Source organism: Artemia franciscana, chromosome 15 (genome assembly GCF_032884065.1).
Source record: "Artemia franciscana chromosome 15, ASM3288406v1, whole genome shotgun sequence".
NCBI lineage: Eukaryota > Metazoa > Arthropoda > Branchiopoda > Anostraca > Artemiidae > Artemia > Artemia franciscana.
The window spans coordinates 7,917,011-7,939,516 of record NC_088877.1 but is presented as its reverse complement, the minus strand read 5'-3'; the positions used below and the strand labels follow the sequence as shown (position 1 = coordinate 7,939,516).

The 22,506-nt window shown below is 35.7% G+C and overlaps 1 long non-coding RNA gene across 1 annotated transcript in view; it reads right to left on the bottom strand.

The window, feature by feature from the left end:
- Positions 1-207: 207 nt before the first annotated feature.
- LOC136036003 (uncharacterized) overlaps positions 208-22,506 on the bottom strand; it is a 38,709-nt gene continuing 16,410 nt past the window's right edge. The window contains exon 2 of the long non-coding RNA XR_010619598.1: positions 208-746. This is a non-coding gene — a long non-coding RNA (uncharacterized LOC136036003). The remainder of the gene's footprint in view (positions 747-22,506) is intronic.

The following is a 22,506-nucleotide window of genomic DNA, read 5'->3' as shown; positions in this document are numbered from 1 at the left end:
ATGAGAAAACCACGTCGCAGAGCTTCGAGCCCTAAAACTACAAAATGTTACATTATTTTCCGAGAACGATCACAGATGCGTGTTTAATTGTTTGTTTCTTTTCCGTGGGTGCACCTGTACTGTACCCTTGGTCCTGGAAAATTGGGATAAGGCTCATTCAAATGGAAGTTCAAATTCCGGTATTATTTATAGTAGAAAAAAGACTGCCACAGTCATATGCAATTTAATGTTGCTTTGTTACACAAAACCAAAAGAAGCACAAGAGACCATTTCAAACTATCGTTTGAGACCTTTTAGAGTGCCAATCGATAATCGATTTATAATATGAAAAATTACATATTGAGCTTCCTAGTTTCAGAGGCAGTTAAACCTTGGTAAGACGCATTGACTCTTAAAGATGCAAGTAGTCCCTACCACAGGGAAATCAAATAGGTTGAACAAGGTTATCAAAATAAAATAAAAAACTTCCATTTTGTGTGTTTGTGCATTCGATAAATTGCAAAGCCTTTTCGAATATGCTTGCATGCACCAAAATGGTGACTTCTCATATCTAAACAACGTTTCCATCTCATTAAATCGTCTAGTGTCGCTTGCTCCAATTGTCAATAAGTTCTCGCCATCACGCTAAGCATCGAATCTGATTACGTTCTCTTCTGTTTCTTCGATTTAATCTGCTCCTTCAAGACAAGGAACAGTAATGCAAACATTGTAAATTAATGCTTGATTAAAACTCATTTCTTTTAAATCTATAATGAAAGAAGGATTTATTCATTAAACAGATAATAAACTAAAAATGGTTACTACCTCCCCTAAAAAGCAGAGTTTGTCCGATGGGGAGATAGAGAAAACATAATACTTAAAATAAAAGAATACTAGGCCATCGACACCACTAATACCACCACACTCAACTATAAATATAAAAAACAACATCATTACTTTAATTTTCCTCTGGGAACTAAATATCATCATAACCCCCACAATAAATGAAATAAACGAATGAATCAAAACTCATTATCTACAAAAAGCGGTTCCTTACTGGTTTTTCGAAATATAACCGGGTCTCCAATACTCCTTATATTACTCGTCAAACTATTCCATTTTCGTGTACCTCTATATAAAACGGAAAAACATGAATGGGAAGAAATGCATCTAGGTACACTTAAATCAACACTACCTCTTGTATCGTGTGAAGGAACAAAAGACCAAACGCACAATAAATCACTAAAACAGCGTGAAACAGCGTAAAAAAGCACAATAATCACTAAAACAGGTTGAATATCTTGCAGTAATCCAAAAATAAACCACAATACATAAAATCCACGGAGGCTCGCAGTTGGCAAAATTTTCAAGGTTGGATAAAATTCCCGAACAGATTGACGAGGAGGAATTCCTGCTTAAATCCTAAATGCGTGATTTTGTAGAACTCTTATTGGTTTAAGGATAGATGGAAAAGTGGAGAGCCAAACACTTGAACAATAAAGCATATTCGGGTGTATAAGAGAAAAATAGAGATGGCGGAGGACAGATTTAGGAAAAAAATGTTTAAGTTTCTTCATTATACCTAGATTTCTTACCAGAATTTTTCTATTTAAAGTTACATGCTGTTTAAAAGATAAAGTTTCATCAATTACATTCCCGAGGCATTTAAAAGAAACAGTCCGTTTTATAACTCAATTAGACATATTTAATTCCTTAATCCATGGGTAAAAATCCGGCGATTCTGAGAAAATGACAAAATTGAACTTGGTTATATTTATCCTTAGTTTATTTACCCTCAGCCAGGTTACAATTTTGTCAATTGATTCCCCCATTGACTTCTCAAGCAGCTGCAATGTCTTAGCTGTAGTAATTGCCGTTGCGTCTTCAGCAAAAAGCAAAACTGTTTCATTAGTGGGGTTAACCGTTAGTCCATTTATTCTGTAGTAAAAATTATTTAGAGAGTTTGTTAAATCATATATAAATATCAAGAATAATATAGGAAAAGGAACTGATCCTTGCGGAACGCCTATTTCAAAACAGTTTTTCTCCTGAAGAAGAATCATTTAGTTGAACATACTGATAACGATTACTTAGAAAACTTCTTAAGAAATTAGACGCTTTCCCCTCAGAACACCTCGCACTTTTTAAGAAGAAGTTCATGGTCCACCATGTCGAAGGCTTTTATCAAATCTAAAAATACTGCACCTACATGTAAACCTTTATCTAATACCACATTGATAATAGTTGTCAAATGAATCATTGCCTGTTCCGTTGTTCTTTTTTACGGAACCCAAATTATGTCTCTACCAGTAACTTATGATCCTCCAAAAAACTCATCATTCTAGTACTAAAACACTCCTCTAAAACGTGGGAAAGTGTGGGTAAAATACTTATCGGTCTGTGATTTCCTGGGTCAGTTTTAATACCACCCTTATGAATTGGGGTTACACCGGCAACTTTAAAACAATCTGGAAATATCCCTGGACGAAAACACTTGTTACTTAATTAACATAAACTTTAGATATAATAGGGAATATAAACTTAATAGTTTCTAAAGTGATTTGATCACTACCAGATGAATTGCTACGTAACCCTTAATAATTTGTTCAATTTCATCAACTGTTACAAGTCTAAGATGAAAAGATACATCAATCGGGTCTCTCAATAAAGACTCATATAGCGGATCACTAATATAAGGCACAATTGACATTGCTAGATTTTGACCAATATTTGAAGTATAACTCTGAAATTCATTGCATATATCATCTTCCAAATTCAAAGTCTCACCCTTTGCACTAATTAATTCTATGGGAACACTATTTATTTTTAAATCAATTACTTCTTTTATTAATCCCCAAGTTTTTTTAGGGCATCCTTCCACCTCCTTAAACTTCTTCTCAAAATATTTCTTTTTTTCATTTCTTAAAACGGTATTCAATTTATTTCGATATGCTTTATATAACTCCTTATTTTTTTGTGTTGGGTTAGTTATTTGAGATTTAAACAATTTATCTCTAAAATTTATTTGTTTCAATATCACTGGACTGATCCAAGGTTTTTTGCTTGATTGTTTTCTATTCGATGTTTTCAATGTAAGAACTGACTAGTCAAACTCTGTAATTTTTCATAGAATAAAGAAAACCTCGAATTAGCATCCTGAATATACCCTACTACTTCATACCAATCAACATTTTTCATATCATTTTTCAATTTTATCAGAGCAGTTTGGGGGATTACTGGAATCCATCTTGGTCTTTTGCCTTTATCCTCTTTTACTGCAGCCCTGAAACTAGCTGAAACGCTAAAGTGGTCAGATACATCATTGATGTGGACCCTAGGAAAACTCAAAGGAACATTAGAAAAAATATTGTCCAGAAGCCTAGCCGATATTCCCGTAATTCTTGTAGGGATATTCATACAAGGATTAAACCCATTAGATAGACTTTTATTAACAAAGTCAGTATTGGCAGACTAATGGTCTATGAGGTCAATATTGAAGTCCCCTATTATAAAACATGGCATAGAGGAAATCGGAAGTTTCATCAACTGTTCTTCAAATAGGTCCAAGAAATCATTGAGAAGGCTCTGTGGAGGTCCGTAAACAACAACGATATAAAATTCAATTTCCCAATTGAAACTTGCAGAACCAAACATTATCTCTGATTACAACTTGATACTCAGCCTGTATATAAGCTGCTAAACCACCGTGTTGTTAAATCTTTCGATTTCTTACATATAGATTGTAACCTGGAATATCCGACAATTGAGAATTATGGTCATTCAACCAAGTTTCAGTTAGAGCAATTATATGAAAAACCTATTATACATATATTATATGTATTATAATTATTATAATTATAATTATACATAAAGTTCAGTCCCTGGCAATTCAAATGAAAAATATTAAGGGTAGGACGGCCCTCATCCCGATACAGAGGTATAGTATCATCTTTAAAAGTATATCTTGATGGCTCATTTGTGAAAATTTCCATAGTAATAATGTCTAAATTTTAGTTAATTATTTCATTAAACTGGCTTGAAAAATCAACCCCTCAGCCTTCAAGTTGAAAAATATTACTAGTCCCGGAGGTAAAACAATATCTCTAACCATTATCAATAAAAGTTAATGCGTGAGATGATACAGGGTGGCGGCAGCAAAAAAGATCTTCTTTTTTGAGAAGATCTTCAGATCTTCAAAAAAGATCTTCAGCATAAAAGATCTCAAAAAAGGCATCAACTAAGTAAATATATAGGCCTAGACAAACACAAAAAAAATATATATAAGCCATTCTTACATAATCATAATAATAATATCACCCAAACGCATCAGACCGCATAGGACCCACTAAAATAGTTTATTCAACTTAAATACATATCAAACACTCATACTATCAAATAAACTAGTCATACATATAAACACAGCTAATAAAATATAACACATCTAAAGAGTATCAACACAAGGTATAAACACATATGACAAACTGATCTATTATCATGTGAGGATTTGCGATTTCACCGTCATGTTTCTTTTCAAGATTAGTAATTAAGGCCGTGATTAAGTGAACTTGAAAACATCGAGCTTCAAAATTGAAGTGAGGTTAGCCTTCTGTCTTTTAATTCTCTAGAGACCGTTGGTTGTCAAAACTTCAAATAGCACCAATTATCAAGTCTTGTCAAAGGTTTTGATTGACAGCTTCCTTTGGTGAGATGTTTCAGCCGAGAAATAGTAATATATTTGGCTGGGTAAAAATAAAATTTTATTAGTTAAAGTAAAATAAAAATTTTAAATTTTAAGATTTAAATTTTTTTTAATTCTTTAATTTTTTTAATTTTTTACTTAAAATTTAAGTAAAAATAAATTTTATTAGTTAAAGATATACGCAACTTACAAATTAGCTTACGTAAAGAAACTTCTGTATTCTCATATTTTTATTGCTTATATGAGGGGGTTCACCCCCTCGTCAGTACCTCACTCTTCACGCTAAAGCTTAAATTTTGTCCCAATTTCTTAAGAATGACCCCTGAATAACAAAAGCCGTAGAATAAATAGTTGAAATTTCTAAAAATACTTTAACGTAAAGAGCGAGGTAATAGGAGGTGAGCCCCTCATATGCGTAATAATTTCTGTTCCTTTTAACAGAAATTATTATGGAATATTTACAGGAATTAATATTTACAAGAAAATAATAACAGGGATATTCTGATCCTTTCAGTTGAAAAACTTTGCCATATTTATTTTTTCATTGTTTTTTTAAATAATGCTAGAAAATCCTGCGCTCCCTTCATGGAAATTTTCTTCCCCGATGACAGATTCCTCCGTGAAAAGTTCCCCCAACATATCCCCCTCTTCTCAACCCCTGCCCCCAACCAAATGAAAACGCCCCAGAAAACGTATGTACACTTCCCAATAACCATTACTATATGTAAGCACTGGTCAGTGTTAGTAGCCTGTAGCCCCTCCCACGGGGACTGTGGGGGAGTAGGTCATCCCAAACGGCATAGTTGTAAGGATTGTCGACTACGTTGAATAAAATGGCTATCTCAGAATTTTGATCCGGTGACTTTGGGAAAATAATTGGCGTGCGACGGGGGCCTAGGCGCCCTCCGATTTTTTTGGTCACTTAAAAAGGGCACTAGAACTTTTCATTTCCGTTAGAATGAACCCTATCGCAACATTCTAGGACCACTGGGTCGATACGATCACCCCTGGAAAAAAAACAACAACAAAAAAATAAATAAATAAACACGTATCCGTGATCTGCCTTCTGACAAAAAATACAAAATTCCACATTTTTAAACAGTTCGTGGTAACGAACTGTAGTAAGGAGCGACTAGGCTCAATAGTAACGAAACTCTAAAAAAATGGAATTTTGATACCAATAGTTATATCAAAAGAATGGCATTTTAATGCTGATTACCCATCAAAAATTACGAGCCTGAAAATATTTGCCTCATTTTAGAAAATAGGGGGAAACACCCCCTAAAATTCATACGATCTTAACGAAAATCACACCATCAGATTCAGCGTAACAGAAAACCTTGTTGTAGAAGTTTCAAGCCCCAATCTATAAAAATGTGGAATTTCGCATTTTGTGCCAGAAGAAAAATCACGGATGCGTGTTTATTTGTTGTTTTTTTTTCCAGGGGTGATGGGAAATTGGAGGGCACCTAGGCTCCCTCCCACGGTCATTTTTCCCCAAAGTTACCGGATCAAAATTCTGAGATAGCCATTTTATTCACCATAGTCGAAAAACCCAATAACTATGTCTTTGGGGACGACTTGCTCCCCCGCAGTCCCCGTGGGAGGGGCTGTAAGTTACAATCTCTGACCTGTGTGTACATATAGTAATGGTTACTAAGAAGTGTACAGACGTTTTCAGGGGGATTTTTTGGTTTGGGGGGGGGGGGGGGATATTTGAGGGGAGAGGGTTACCGGGGAGGATTTTTCCATGAGGAACTTCTCATGGGGGAAGAGACTTTCAATGGAGGGGGTGCAGGATTTTCTAGCATTATTTAAAAAAAAACAATGAAAAAATAAACATGAAAAGTTTTTTTTTCTACTGAAAGTGAGAAGCAGCATTAAAACTTAAAACGAACAGAAATTATTACGCATATGAGGGGTCTACCTCCTCGTAATACCTCGCTCTTTACGCTAAAGCATTTTTAGTGATTTCAACTATTTATTCTACGGCCTTTGTGATTCAGGGGTCATTCTTAACGAATTGGGACAAAATTTAAGCTTTATTATCAAGAGCGAGGTATCAACGAGGGGTGAGCCCCCTCATATACGCAATAAAAATATACGAATATTGAAGTTCGCTACGTAATTTAATTCGTAAGTTACGTATATTTTTTACTTACGAAGACGTTCGTAAAAATAATAAGTAAATGATGCCTTTTTAAGTAATCAAAAATAGGAGGGCAACTAGGCCTCCTCCCTCGCTCCTTTTTTCTCAAAATCTTCCGATGAAAACTGTGAAAAAGCCATTTAGCCTCAAAAAATTAATATGCAAATTTCGTTTTAATTATTTATATGTGGAGAGCCAAGATCAAACCGTGCATTAATTCAAAGACGTCCAGAAATTTAAAAAAAAAAGTTTGTTTAAATGAAAGTAAGGAGCGACCTTAAAACTTAAAACGAACAGAAATTACTCCGTATATGAAAGGGGCTTTTCTTCCTCAACGCCCCGCTCTTTACGCTAAAGCTTGACTCTTTCTCTTAACTCTACATTTTAAAACAGTAAAAAACTTTAGCGTAAAAAGCGGGGCGTTGAAGAGAAAAAGCCCCTTTCATATACGGAGTAATTTCTGATCGTTTTAAGTTTTAATGTCGCTTCTTACTTTCACTTAAAAAAACTTGTTTTTTTTTTTTTTTTTTTTTTTGTTTAATTTTAGATAGGAGCTTGAAACTACAGTAGGATTTTCTGATACGCTAAATCTGGTGGTGTAAATTTCGTTAAGGTTCTATGATTTTTACGGGTTGTTTCCTCCTCACCTGTGCTTCCAAACTTAAGTCTCTAGATCGTGCACGAAAAATGCAGGATCAAAAATCCATCGGCAATCCTTCAATTCGTCGCAATCCAAGTTTCTACCACCAGTCACGATCCGGTAGGGCAACGGGGAAGAAGCTACGGGATCCTACTCTGCCTCAAGGTTTGTCGCTTGACCTAAATCTCTTGACTTGTCTAGTTCTTCAGCGTACCGCATTATTAGGTATTTTGGATATTTACATCTACCAAGCTCCAAATACTTTTTACAAAGGCGCTGTCTATGTGTGGTAATACTTTTAAGATGTATACCTCGCTTTGATTTAATTTTCCCCATGATTTCGGCTTTGTGTGCACAACTTTACTGAAGGCTCCTGACTATTTCTCATTTCTAGGTTTCTTCATTGCATTGAAATAATTTATGAAAATTTCACACTCTATTAACAAGCAGCTGATTATACCAGCTTGTCATTTTGGTCTCTTGGGGGTATTATCGGCGATCTGAAACGATTCTTTCTGGCAACCGACTTGTAAAAATTTCAGGTAGCTGAAAATATTCTAGGGGACTGTTAGAAAACAGGAAAATAAATCGAAAAATGGTTCCAATCATCTTACAGGTTATTGTCTTCTGCTCATGATAGTACCGATTTTGTTCTAAAAGCAATATCCTTTATCGAGTACACTTGCGAAAAAGACCTAGACATTTTCTAAGATTTCTAAGCAATTAGAGAAAATAGAGCAAAATCCTTTCAAACATTTTGTAGCATCTTCAAGAAGCTATGGCCTGATATTAAAAGCGTCATCTTCCGCCAATGAATACTTGAGTACTTTTTAAAAATAAATTTTCAATTTAACATGGGATTTTCGAGTTCCATCAGTTCACTTAATCACGGCCTTAAACTTAATGCTTCACTGATTTTTAATTATTATTTGATCCACCTCGCCGTTTGATAATTAGGCAGAGGTGTAGACCTTTGGACAGCCAAGAGTCAATTCTAAAATTGTGCAATTTAAATGTCAAATTAAGCGATTTCTTGCAAACGTCACGAATCGACTTAGGTGCGTCGTCTGTCAAAAAGTCCTCCAATTTTTTGTTTTTCAGTTTCTTAGCGTTCGTCAAAATCTCATTCCTGATTAACTTTGACAACAATTCAAATTTTTAGAAATTCACATTTTCCCGGAAATCCACAGACTTAGCTGTGCTCAGGGCTGGTAGATCAAAGCCTTCTGTAACAACATTAGAAAGTACTTCATGTGCTTTTACTTCATCTTGAACTTCCACATTCTACATCCATAAATGTTTATCGTTTTCTTTGCTTTCTAGTTTCACCAGAGTAAGCAATATATTGTTCATATGGGACTTAAGCGCTACATTTTCCTCCACCACCACAGAAATTTGGTTTTACCGACATTAAGAATCAGGGCCTAAACTGAGAGCTCTTATCCCAAAGGTTACTGGACAGTCTCATGCACATATCAATGGGAATTAAAGGCTATCTGTTTTTGAAATAGCAATAGAGCTAGTAGAGAAAAAAATACTTCTTACTTACTGGTCTAGAAAACAAGTAAGAATGCTCATAAGCTGGTGAAACAATTTCAGAGGTTTGCCATTGATGCGCTACATAACAGAGATCTTCTGCACAATAGTTCTTAATCTTTTCAAAGACTATCAGTTTTGAGTGACGACGCATTGATTTTCAAGGACAGACATGTTACATACCAAAAAAACTGTAATTTCAAAACTTTGTTTAATAAAGATTATTCGGCTGAACCAAAAAATAATAAGTACACAGGTGTATAATTACGCAACAGCCATTATAAGGGAGCACCTATCAATCTTTCTGTAGGTGGGACAAATGTACTTGAAGGCTCAAAAAGTGTACTTTTAAACCTAACTATCCATCAATTAATACAGAAGGTGGTTTGCAAACATTTTTGTAGATACCCGATCAAAAATTCCTCTTTTTTCCAATGCAATAACTTCTTTTACATTAACCATGACCAAAATTCATAACTTACAATCCTTGCCCCCAGAAGCTTTGAGGTTGTCATTCCGGAGGCACAGTTATTTGACCTTTAGACTATTTTGAATAAGACGGCTCTTTCAAAACTGTGATAGGAATTTTTGGGGGGCGGGCAGCCAAAAAGGACATGAAACGGGACTGAATGTCCTCCTACCACTTTTGAACGTCTCCCTCAACATGTCCTGAAAGTTTCAACTTGCCCTCGGCCTTTCTGAAGATATTGCAGATGTTCCTTTTCAATGAAATTGAGTTCCATAGTGTCTTTTAATTTATGATCAGTGAAACTTTGATCAGCGTAAATAATTGGCTAAATGCATAATTTACAATCCTTGTCTTAGAGCTGTTACTATTTGAAACTTAGAACTTGACTATCTAGAACTTGATTTATTTTGAACAAAAGAACATTTTCAAAAATTCAGTTGGTTTTGAAAATGGCATTTAAAAAGGACAAGGACCAGTCTTCAACATTCCTCTCAGCAGGTTCTCAAAGATCTCAGCATAATGCCTTCAGCTGCTCCTTAGATATTGCTGATACGTCCTACTAACAATCAGCATGTTCATAGCATGTATTAAATGTGTTCGACATCCCTCCGAATATCACCTTAAATTTTCACCTTAGTATCCAGGATCGAAATGCCCCATAATTCCAATAGAAAACCTCATATGGTAACAATACACAACTTGCATAAATTAAAAACCCTTGCTTCAGAGGCTGTGGGGTGTTCCATCCTCGGAGGTATATTTATTGGACCTTTGGACTTTTTGTGAAAAGATTGCTTTTTCACAATTTTTTAAATGTTTTGGGGGGAGGGGGAGCCGAAAAGGGGCATGGGAGGAAGCTGTTTGGCCTCAAACCACTTTTCCACACCCCGCTCAACATGCTCGGAAAAGTTCAAAGTTAATACCCTCAGCCTCTCTTAAGAAATTGTGGATTAATCTTTTTGATAAACTAAATATGCACGTGGTCTCTTTTGGTTTAAGTTTAATGCAGGCTACCCTTCGGCATTTAGAGAACCTTCCCCTTAATAATCTTTGCCATTTCGGACACACAAAGAATAAGAATATCCCCCTTTATCAAGTGACAAATCCTGCATGTAAACAATCGGCACTGTGTATAATTTATGATTCTTGCTGCGGCTTATTGGGAGGGGGCAAGGTATCCCTGGAGACAGACTTTTTTAAACTGTCGACTATTTTGAATGGAATGGCTTTTCAAAATTTTGACCTGTGTTGAGGAAAAGGGGTATTAATATGAGCAGATGGGTGATTGCCCTCCTCTCACTCTTCAACATCCCCTTAATGAACTGAAAATTTCAACTTGAAACTTTCGGCTGTTCCTTGGACATTTCTGTCTTTTTGACAACGAGCCTGCATATAGTGCGTTTTGATAGCGTTTGAAATCAGCCTCAACCTTTCCTTAAAGTTTCACCATAATACTCTATCCTTTTTCTAGACCAAGGATCGAACATTCCCCCTTTTCCCAATAGAAAACTTTATAAGTTAACAATAAACCACTTACAGCTCTTGCCCTGAGACTTGTTTGCGGTAATGTCAAGCACAAAAGCATAATTATTTGACCTTTGGACTATTTTGAACAAAAAGACTATCTCGGAATTGAGATCGGATGCCTTTAGTCCAAAAAGAGGTAGGGGGGCTTATTGTCCTCCTATCTCTTTTGACTCTGAAAAGTTGTGGAAGAACTTTTAATTTATAATCAAATGAGCCGTGTCCGAGGATTATACAACCATCCACTTTCATATGAAGTGGTTTTTGGAAAAAATATCAATAAAAATACACGGAAACCGTATGGCTTTTTGCTATAGGTAGTGATGGAGTGTTATCTCTGAATGATATGGGTAAGAAACCTTCCAGTAGTCTCCTGGGTATGAACTGTCAGTTTAGACCACCTATCCTCAATGTCGGTATAGTCAGATTGGACATTGGTTGGGTTGCTAGTCAGCTCGGATAGGTCCTAAGCTCAGAATTCTCTTGTTAATTTGGCAACTGTGAAATATCCAGAAAACCCAGTTGTAGATTTTCTTCCTCGTTTTTTGTTGTTGTCAGCCGTTGGTTGAGCTAGCAAACAACAAAAAGTGATCGGAACTTTAATTGAGCCTGCCATTTGCATCTCCATAGACTCTTGCGTTTGGGCTTGATCTTTTCCAGCGTCTTTAAATCGGGAAGTGGCTAATTTGGGCTTTCGGAATCCCGTCATTAGGCTTCCACGCCAAGAGAACGTGATTATTATGCTCAAGTTTTGTGTTTAAGAGGTAAGGTGTTACTAATTACCAAACAGAAATATTACTAATGCTTAATTTTGACTAATTGCTAAAGCGTATAGAGGAAAACTTAAGCTTTTTTTTTATAGGGTTGAACATATAGATATTGCTGATACACGCTTTTTCCAACCTGCATGCACATAGTACAGTCTGATTTAGTTTAATATCCCATTGTCATCCCATTCAATTTACCCCTTAATATCCTTGGCCGTAGTAGTAGTAGCAGCAGAAACATTAGTAATCGTAGTAGAAGCAGTAGTAGTAGCATTAGAAGTAGTATTAGTAGTAGTATTCACGTCGTGCCTGTCATTTAGTTTAGCATCCCTTCTAATCAGGGTTGCCAACTGCTGACGTCAAAAAAGAGTGCAAATCAAGGCCAGTAAAGAGTGAAAATTGTAAAAAAAATTGCAAGCCAAAAATTTGCGCTCGCGCAAACCCTGTCACCGTTTTAACCACTCTTACGCCATTTACAAATAATTGTCTATTATCCTATGATCACTAAACATATTACTTTTTAATTTCGCAAATGTATTTAAAATTAAGTTAGGAGGACTCCCTACATCAATCAAACTCTAAATACTGGGTTAGATAATGATTTTCAATTTTTTTTTTTTTTTAGCTTAAAAGGAAATGATCTGCTTGAAATATACTGGTGTTTATTTTGATTGCTTGGATCTTCAATTGAACCACAGTTGACTTCATCAAATATTTAGATAAAGCTACAATTACCATTACAATTTACTATTTCCATTCCATTTACCTACGTTTCAAGTACCGCACCTTAGCTACGAAAAAAAATGGTGAAAAAATTCTTACGTCACGCAAAATAATTCTTCTTCTTCCTCCATTGGATTTTCTCCTTCTTTCATTTTCTAGTCAATTTATGTCCTATTCATATATGAAATCAATATTTTTCTGGGAGATTCCAAAAAAATTGGATAGCTGCTTGTTTCGCGAATGTACTGGTTTGCTTCGAGTACATTAAGTTTGAGCACTTTCATGGATATAAATAAATGTGAATGAGACATGTGAAAGGGGTATTTTAGATGTAAATAGAGAAAAAGGTCTTTCTGGGATGTTTATCCTAACAACAAAGAAATACAAATTTAAATTTTATACTACAGATAAACCACGTCAATAGCTTGCAAAAATGTTCAATGATACATGTGATATAACATTTAATTTTGATGCATTTGCAGTATCGATCAAGGAGAAGTCGGAGCTCATCAATACCTACACAGAATTTCGTAAACAATAATAAAGTTAATAGACGAAATTTTTATTATATCTTCAAGGAATAGTTCCCAGCGCATAAAAAACATTAAATCACAATCTACTCTCAGCTCTTTGTACAGCTACAAGGATTGTAGTCGTAAGCAGTTACACTCTTTACAACTACAAGCATATGCTACCTCAAAGGATTTAAAAAAAAAACCTAGGAGGATACGACAATCTTCAAGGCAGAAGTACAACCTTGTAACAAGAAATGTAAGGAAAAATTGACTTTGGAGCGGTCCAAAATTTCAAAAAGATAATAAATTGAAAAAAAAGAACACGGACAAAAAAGAAGCTATAAGAAAATTACTTAAATATTGCGATTTTAAAAGAAGGACGGGTGTTAATATACCACGCCCCTACACTCTGTACATGATTGCTTAAAACTATGAGTAGTGAAATCAAACAGTTCGTGGTAACGAACTGTAGTAAGGAGCGACCCGGCTCAATAGTAACCAAAACTCTAAAAAATGGAATTTTGATACCAATAGCTATATCAAAAGAATCGCATTTTAATGCTGGTTTTAAATATATAAGTTTCATCAAGTTTAGTCTTACCCATCAAAAGTTACGAGCCTGAGAAAATTTGCGTTATTTTAGAAAATAGAAAAATATTATTTTAGAAAATTAGAAAATATTGTAGAAGTTTCAAGCTCCTATCTACAAAAATGTGGAATTTTGCATTTTTTGCCAGAAGGCAGATCACGGATGCGTGTTTATTTGTTTTTTTTTTTTTTTGTTTTTTTTTTTTTCCCAGGGGTGATCGTATCGACCCAGTTGTCCTAGAATGTTGCAAGAGGACTCATTCTAACGGAAATGAAAAGTTCTAGTGCCTTTTTTAAGTGACCGAAAAAATTGGAGGACACCTAGGCCCCCTCCCACGCTAATTATTTTCCCAAAGTCAACGGATCAAAATTCTGAGATAGCCATTTTATTCAGCGTAGTCGAAAAACTTTATAACGATGTCTTTGGGGACGACTTACTCCCCCACAGTCCCCGTGGGAGGGGCAACAAGTTACAAACTTTGACCTGTGCTTACATATAGTAATGGTTATTCGGAAGTATACAGGCGTTTTCAGGAGGATTTTTTTGGTTGGGGGGAGGGGTTGAGAAGAGGGGGATATGCTGGGGGAACTTTCCATCGAGAATTTGTCATGGGAAAAGAAAACTTCCATGAAGGGAGAGCAGGATTTACTAGCATTATTTAAAAAAAATAAATAAAAAATAAATGTGAAAAAGCTTTTTCAGCTGGAAGTAAGGAACAGCAATAAAACTTAAAACAAACAGAAACTATTACCCATATAAGGGGCTCACCTCCTTATGATACCTAGCTCTTTACGCTAAAGTATTTTAGTAATTTCAACTATTTATTCTACGGCTTTTGTGATTCAGGGGTCATTCTTAATGAATTGGGATAAAATTTAAGCTTTAGTGTAAAGAGCGAGGTACTGACGATGGGGCGAATCCCCTCATATATGTAATAAAAACATGAGAATACAAAAGTTCTTTACGTAAGCTAATTTATAAGCTACGTAAATCTTTTACCAATAAAAAGATTCGCAAAAAATTAAAAATTCTAGTTGCCTTTTTAATTAACCAAAAAATCGGAGGGCAACTAGGCTTCGCCCCCGCTCTTTTTTTCTCAAAATCATTCGATCAAAATTATGAGAAAGCCATTTAGCCCCCCCCCCCAAAAAAAATATTCAAATTTCGTTTTGATTATTCCTCTGCGGAGAGCCAAAATCAAAACATGCATTGATTCAAAAACGTTCAGAAATTAAATACAAAAAAACAAGTTTTTTCAACTGAAAGTAAGGAGTGACATCAAACTTAAAACGCACAGAAATTACTTCGTATATGAAAGAGGCTGCTTCCTCATCAACGCCCCACTCTTTACGCTAAAGTTTGACTCTTTCTCTCAATTCTTCTTTCTAAAACAGTAAAAAACTTTAGCGTAAAGAGCGGGGCGTTGATGAGGAAGCAGCCTCTTTCATATACGAAGTAATTTCTGTGCGTTTTAAGTTTTGATGTCATTCCTTACTTTCAGTTGAAAAAACTTGTTTTTTTGTATTTAATTTTCTTTAAGGAAGCGGAAGCAAAATGGATTTATCATCTTTCAAAACAGCTTACAAAATTCCGCCTAGGCTCTAACTCATATAGATAAATTAATAGTTAAAACTAGCATTCAAACGAGATAGAAAATATGTATGAAATGGATTATTTTGATATTTTGTAACCATAGTATTTAAATAATCAATTGAAGAATCATAAGTTCCATAAAACATTATAGAACAATAAACGTTAAAATACAACTGACACACAATGGGTAATATGTAAGTCTAAGAAATAGGCAAGTTTAAACAATGACATATTTGTTTTTGCTCTCTTACTATGTAAAAAAAAATTTCTACAGTAGAATCATCAGGGAAAATAAATTCATTCACCTGAGCATTAGGAAGGCCATTCTCGCGCAAATGAATGTTAAACTTGGAATCAAGATACAACTCTAATTATAGAGATAAAGTTTAACTTTAATCCCCTATCCCAATGTGCAAATATACTCCCTGAATTGGCATATAGCGATGTGGTGAAATGAATTTGCGCCAAAAGTGAATATTATTTTGGAAAGAGCCTAAGAAAAGGCATCGAGTGGTATGATCACTTTATTCATAGGTCAATAATATAAACTGCCCAATATTTACCCAGTTTTGTTTGTCATATTCAATTGGCTCCAATATTTTTGGCCCTGGATTCATTTCTGAAAGTGGTATTCACCTAACTCAACTGTTTTCTGAGATAGCAAGAAATATATAAACTACAACTTTAGGCTACCCCATATTTTCCTAATGTACCTTTATGTCATTTTGATAGTATGGTTCCTATTCAAAGCAAATTCTTGGACCCGTGGCTAGTAAGATAATATTTTAATTGATGATACATTGGCTATCCCAGACAGAGATGGGTCATGCGCAATTTAAAATGGTGTATAGGCCTAAATTCTTTGCAAAATTTTATCAGTTTCAGAGTAGACTTTGAAAAGGTTTGTTTTGGTTGTTGCTTCTCTATCGCCTTACTGCTTGTTGATTACTCACTTTTCTATTTCCAAGAAGAATGGTTTTGACCAGCAACTTTTAACACTCTTATATAAAATTTGATATTGAACCTACCACGTTTTCACTTGTTATTTATTCTTTAATCTACTTCTTCCTAAGCGGTTGAAAACACCAGAAAGACGCCTAAAGGACAGCCCAGGCAGAGATAATAGAGATCATACCGGCTAACTGTTCTATTTTTGGTATTTAAATAAATTAATTTGAATTTTTTTTACTTAATACTTTTTCTATCATTATTTCATAAAAGAGTGCAAAGAGCAAATAATGGGCAAAAAGAAGTGCATATCCGACCCGTTGGGTGAAAGAGTGCAATGAAAAAAAGAGTGCATTTCACACGGAAGGTTGGCAACCTTCCGTTGCCAACCCCAAGGTTGGCAACCAACACAAGTTGGCAACCCTGCTTCTAGTACACGCTTTAAGTTCAACTCAATACTACCAGTATTCTTAAGATATTGTTGATACGCCCTTTCGACAATCTGCATGTACATAGTGTGTTTTGATTTAGATTAGAACTCCTCCTAAAAATCCTTACCTCGATACTTGTAGTATGTTTGGGCACAATAAGGATCAGACGTGTACATCTTTCCCAATAGCAAGTGCTGTATTCAGATTACAGCGGTAACTAGCAACCTAGTAAGAAATGATCACACCTCATAGCACAAACTAAAATAACTCATAATTCCTAAGAATAGAGTCAGATCAAAACAAGAAGTACACTATTAGTACCACCTTGTCCAAAGCCCTGTATAGAAGTTTTGCCGTCTCTTGGCTTGAACAACAAGGAAATTATATTGGCTTGAAAATCAAGAAAAATGAGTGCAACCACGATATTCTGCATATACATCAGATTTTTTTCTTTCTGTTTTTTTTTTCTCTTGAGCTAGCTGGGCATTGGAAAACCATTAAGAGCTGTATAATAGTTTATTTGAAAAGAAATTGCTACGTCTAGTGCCTTTTGCTATTAAAAATAGATAATTTTAAAATTGAAACAATTTTGACAAAAAAAAACTGCATTTTCTTGTACAAGCTCGATGAATGACGTTATAATCATATAGGTTATAACCCTAAATGAGGTAATAAGTGAATGCAATATTTATTCACACTTAAATTTCGACAAGATAATAATATAAGACATACACAATTACAAAAATCAATTTTTTACGAAAAACTGCCTTGTTCTATAGCACTGTAGTAGCAAGTGTTATTTTTAACACTGTAAAAACACATGTAGATATAGTTATGTAAAATAGAGTAGTTTATTTTATAAGCAAGGGGCTAATTTCATAACCTACAACAATGCCCAAGGGATTTGGGGGAAGGGTTATGGTTATAATCAGAGAAATAGTTATTGGATCTTCCAGCAATGCTAAACGAAATGGATATCTAAAAATTTTTAATTAGAAGCTTTTTTGACATACCTATGGTGGGAAGGGGACCTATTACCCTTAATTTGTTTATTCTTAAAAAGAGCATTATAAGTTTCAATTTCCAATCAAATGGGCTCCCTTGAAGGTTTCTATGATTATTAATTCCATACAAAGGACCTTCGTGAGAAAAAATAATTAAATAATGCTCAGAGCCTACTTCACTCTTCACTTAGGCAACGCTATTACGCTGCCCATGATAAAATGATAATTAATTATTTAATTATGTAATAATCTATAATCTTCAAATTGGTTCTGTTTCTTATCACCCCATTATGAACCCAATTTTAAACATTTTATAGGCTATAAAATGTCAGACAAGGATTCTAACGGTCCTCAGGGACTTGGAGAAAGAGAAAGAAAAAATTAAATCCAGGAATGACGGTTTAATTTGCAATCTAAAACATAAATATGTCAGCTAAGATTTCAAAGTGCCATTTGTATTAATTGTTCTGACGCATGGACGTTAGTCTATATGTTTTTTTGGGGTAGAGAGGGGGCGTTGGGGACTATTATCCCTTATAGGCAGCGTAATAGTGCTTCCTAAGTAAAGAGCAATTGGGGCAAAATATGTTTTTTTTTCTAACCAAGGCACTTCCTATCAAAGGAAATGTCATAGAAACTTGAAAAAGGGCTCATCTGATTGGAAATTGAAAGTCCTAGTGCTGTTTTTATAGCATTTGGTATTAACCGAGTGAAATATAGCAATCGAAAATTCTGTCGGTCTGTCGGTCTGTCTGTTGGTCTGTCGGCCTGTCGGTCCCGGTTTTGCTACTTTAGGCACTTCCAGGTAAGCTAGGACTATGAAATTTGGCAGGCATATCAGGAACCAGATCGGATTAAATTAGAAAAAGTCACTTTCCCGATTTGACCATCTGGGGAGGAGTGGGGGGCCGGTTAATTCGGAAAAAACAGAAAAAATGAAGTATTTTTAACTTACGAACGGTTGATCAGATCTTAATGAAATTTGATGTTTACACTTAGAGTGGAGGGATCGGGATAAAACTGGTTGGGAAAAATAAGCACAAGTCTTAGATACATGATTGACATAACTGGAATGGTTCCGCTCTCTTTGGGGTAGTTGGGGGGGGGGCTAATTCTGAAAAATTGAAAAAAATAAGGTATTTTTAACTTACGAACGGGTGATCGGATCTCAATGAAATCTGATATTTAGAAGGACATCGTGTCTCAAAGCTATTATTTCAAATCCCGACCGGATCCGGTGATACTGGGGGGAGTTTGGGGGGGACCTAAAATAGAGTGGAGAGATCAGGATGAAACTTGGTGGGAAAAATAAGCAGTCTTAGATATGGGTCTAGTCTTAGATATGGGATTGACATAATTTGAACGGATCCGATCTATTGAGGGGGGGGGGGGTTAATTCTGAAAAATGAGAAAAACTAACGTATTTTTAACTTACGAAGGAGTGATCGGACCTTCATGAGACTTCATCTTTAGAAGGGCCTCTTAACTCTGATCTCTTATTTTTAATCTCAACCGGATCTAGCGTCATTGGGGGGGGGGCAGTTTGGGGGTGGAAATCTTAGAAAATACTTAAAGCGGAGATATCACGATGAAAATGGATGGGAAGAATAAAAACCAGTCTAAGATACGTGACTGACATAATTGGACTGGATCCACTCTCTTTGGTGGAGTTGGGGGGGGGGGGGTAATTTTGAAAAATGAGGTAGTTGTAGCTTACAAACAGGTGACCAGATCTTAATGAAATTTGATATTTGGAAGGATTTTGTACTTTAAAGCTCTTATTTTAAATTCTGACCAGATCCTGTGACAATGGGGGGGGGGGGAGTTGGAGGGGGAAACCGGAATTCTTAGAAAACGTGAAAATTGGGGTATTTCTATCTTACGAATAGATGATCGGATCTTAATGAAACTTGATATTAAGAATGATCTTATGTCTCAGATGCTCCATTTTCGACTCGAATTGGATCCTGGGACAGAGGGTTTGAGGAGGGAAACAGAAATCTTGGAAAACGCTTATAGTGGAGAAATCGGGATGAAACTTGATGGGAAGAATAAGCACAAATTCTAGATACGTAATTGACATAATTGGAACGGATCCGTTCTCTTTGGAGGAGCGGGGGGGGGATGTTAACTTGTAAGAATTTGAAAAAATTGAGGTTTTTTAACTTCAGAAAGGGTGACCGGATCTTAATGAAATTAGATATTTAGAAGGAATTCATGTCTCAGAGCTCTTATTTTAAATCCCGACCAGATCTGTTGACATTGGGGGGAGTTGGAGGGAGAAATCGGAACTTTTGGAAAACGCTTAGAGTGGAGGAATCGGGATGAAGCTTGGTGGATAAAATAAGCAAATGTCGTAGATACGTGATTGCCGTAACCGTACTGGATTCACTCTCTTTGGGGTAGTTGGGGGGAGGGGTTCAGTGCTTTGGCGAGTTTGGTGCTTCTGGACGTGCTAAGAAGATGAAAATTGGTAGGCGTGTCTGGAAGCTGCACAAATTGACTTGATAAAGTCGTTTTCCCAGATTCGACCATCTGGGGGGCTAAAGGGAGAGGATAAATTAGAAAAAAATAGGTATTTATAACTTACGAGTGGGTGATCGGATCTTAATGAATTATGATATTTAGAAGGATATCCTGACACAGAGCTCTTATCCCGACCAGCATTAAGCCTCTGATTTTTATTTTAAATCAATCTATTGGTTCTTAGAATTTTGTTAGAGGTCATACCATGTCAGCTCTTGGCTCTTAGCTCTTCTTGCCTCGTCACAAGTGCCATATGAGCTTTTAGCTCTTATTAAGAGTTGAAAATGATCGAAGGGCAAATAGTCCCCGGTCTATACCCTTCATTTCCCCAAACACATCCAATCAAAGTTTTCAGATAGCCATTGTTTTCAGCATAATTGACAGGTCCAATAATTATTTCTTTTGGGTTGACAACCCCCCCCCCCCACCACAGTCTTCAGGGCAAGGGCTTCAAGTTATAATAGTTGCCCCTTATCAGCGAATAAGGTTCTTATGGAAGGGATGGTACTGTAAACCTCCGACGGGCTCATTCAATTGAAATTCAGAGATTGTAGTCCCTTTTTAAGAGTCAAAAGTGATAAGAGGGCAACAGCCTCCCACGGCCTCTTTTCTCCAAATGCAGTTCGATAGAAATTTGAGATGGTTTTTTTGTTCAAAATATCCTGAGGATCATATAAAAAACCCTTTCGGGGTTGAAACAACCCCCATAGCCTGTGGGCACATAAGATTTTTATGGAAGGGGTGGTTGTATAAGTTGTAGAGGAATTTCGTTTAATTGGAAAGTAAAAGTTCCAGTTCCCTTTAAAAAGATAAAAGTAATTGGAGTGCAACTAGGCCCCCACGCCCAATAAATTGTAAGATAGCTATTTTGTTCAAAATAGTCAAAGAATATATAATAAAGTATCCAGGGTTGACACAACCCCTCAAATCTCAGGGGCAATGGTTTTGAGCTGTGCCCTGGGGGCATATAAGGTTTTTTTTACGGAATGGGTGGTCACATAAACTTTGTATGGGGCTTATTTGATTGGAAATTGGAAATTATTGTGCCCCAGTTAGCCTTGGGGAAAAGGGTTATTAGTTATGCCCCGGGGCATAAAAAGTTATTATGGTGGATTCGGTTGTATAAACTTAAGAGAATGCTCATTTAATTGAGACTTGAAAGTTCTAGCTCCCTTTAAAGAGTCAAAAGTGATTGTAGGGCAACCAGGCCCCAAGCCCATCATTTCCAAAACAAACATTCAATAAAAATTTTGAGAAATTATTTTTCTTCAGCATTGTTGAAAGATCTAGTAAACATGCCTTTGGGGATATCAACCCTCCTCAGTCTCAGGGCAAGGGCTGTAATTTAGGCAATTAGTTCATAGTTACCATACAGTTCTGTTACTGACAAAGGTATGCATGTTTGACCTTTACTTTTCTTAAAGATGAAATGAATTCAGGTGAGCCTTTCAACGAGATTGTTGAGTGGAGTCTTTAAATCAATCGAAACACGTTATCTGCATATAGGTTGTTAATAGGTTTTAACTCAGGAATGACTGAGCATATTAAGTTGGAACTTTCAGGGTATGATAAGAGAGATGATGAATTGACCAAAAGGAAATGTATGCACGCTTCTATTTGTAATAGTACTACAACAACCACCACTACAACTGCTATCACTACTAACACAAAAATTATTGCTTCTGTAGGGATTATTACCAAAGCTAAGGATCTTGAAATTAACATCTTAGGAAACATTGAGGGAAAAGCTGAACTAAATGAAAACATACTCTGTGCATACACATCGCTGATTCAGGCCTTTCAGTAATATTTTTGGAACACCTTATCGTATCAAGATGAAATTCCTAGGGCATCATGATTGGGATGATTTAGCTGACCAAAAAGCAACATGTAACTGCTACTTCTGCTATTAATATTGCTGCTACTATTCTTGCTACCACTACAAAAACAAAACTATTATTGCTTCTATTGCACTTACTACTAACACTTTCATGACATTAGTACCATTAAGGCTGAAGAAGATGAAAATTTTACAGAAGATTGAGGGTTGAGTTCGAAATAAATAAAAACACATTGTGTGCATCCCGATTGTCAAAGGGCGTAACTTAAGAATTAATTTGGGTATGAAATTAGAGCTATCAGAGAATGCTTGAAAGGGAAAATCAATTGACTAAAAAATAATATGTTCATGCTACTGCTATCACTACTACCACTGCTACTTTTATTGCTACTGCAGCTACTACTGCTACTGCAACTAAACTGTTCTAGCTACTATTTCCATTGCAACTACTTGTAGGAGTAAGAGTACTAAGATGAAAAGAGCGTCAGAAGAAGGTCGAAAAAGCACATCAGCAATAGTTTTGGAACGGCTTACTGTATCAAAGTAAAACTTCCTGGGTATCATAAGAAAGATG